Raw genomic sequence first — 1406 nt, forward strand, 5'->3', positions numbered from 1 at the left:
CGTGTGGCACTTAATACCTTTGTGTTATCCTCTGTTTGATCGAGAGAGAAAGGGGAGGGAGAGTGAGGGGTCCGTGTTTCTTTTCTCAACATCTAAATCACCATCATAATCATCATCCGAAGCCTTGCCGACTGCCGTGGGTGATCATGGACCTCCACACTATTAAAGACTAGTTTTTGACTCCACTAAGTACTATTATCGTGCCGATGTGTTTCTTTTTATCCAAACTAAACTCAAATTACAATACATTGTTTCTTCAAAAACGGAAAACTCTGATACTATTCAGCTGTTGTGGGGTTTTGTTTTCTTAATTGCTTCCGCAAAATATCCCAAAAGGTTTCTTTATCACCTAATTCTTGAAAAATATCCTTAAAGTAAAAAAGAATATATAACGCTGAACTGTGGGCTCCTATTTTTTAAAATTCGTAATGGCGTTTTCTGTAGGTAAGAAAAATGGGTTTTATTTTGATGTTTAAATTGTTATTACTTCTGTTTTCGCTGCTGTTGTATTACGTGCAATTGGTGTTATTGTTATTGCTGTTTTGTTTTGTGTTGCTGGTGGTATTTTAGATTTGTTCCCCTCAATTAGTCGGACAATATTGACGGATCAGATTTTTCCCCCCCTTAATTCTTTTCTAGACTTTTTTTCGGAACTCCTATTGGTTAAGAGGTCAGTGAACACGTGTGAACGCAGGAAAACCAAGCAGTGTCAGCTGGACAACTTTGAGATAGGTGGTCACTAGAGGTCACAGGAGAGTTTCCCTGAGCATGGCGCAATCAAGTTCTGCTGCTGGTACCAGATCTGAGACAGACATCAGCGATCATTGCTCGAGACTAATTTCTTGGCTGGGGAACTCTTAAAAAGACATTATTTTGCGGGTTTTCCCCACGTCAGACAAGATATCTTGCTCAGTAAAGTCATCCCAGTAAGCTTATATCTAATTGTTTTGCCATCTCTGTCTCTTTTGCCTTCTGTTCCTTTTTATCCTTCTTTTGAAATGGAAGCAATATGTTTAAAGCTTTTATGTTACATCAAGTATCCCACAGACCTTCATTTTCGTCTTCTCTTTTCTTTGCATTTGTAAAAGATTGTTCAACGCTTTTTTCTTCCAGCACCGTCTCAGCTGATTTCTTTTCATTCCATGAAACCCTATCTGTCTAATAAGAAAGCAGCTAATATCATAGTAAGAATGTAATAATATTTTGCTGTTTTGTTTTGTGTTTTATTTCTGTATTTGTTTGATCATGAACAACACAATGACGGCGATTTTTAACCCCACTCTCGGACAACATATCGTGATATGGATTTAAATTTCTGAAGTAAGAACATGTTGGTGATCAGATAACCCGTACGTTCTCTTTCTCTCTCTCTCTATCTCTCTCTCTCTCTCTCTCTCTCTCTCTCT

The sequence above is a fragment of the Aplysia californica genome, unplaced genomic scaffold, assembly GCF_000002075.1.
Source record: "Aplysia californica isolate F4 #8 unplaced genomic scaffold, AplCal3.0 scaffold00980, whole genome shotgun sequence".
Taxonomy (NCBI): Eukaryota; Metazoa; Mollusca; class Gastropoda; order Aplysiida; family Aplysiidae; genus Aplysia; species Aplysia californica.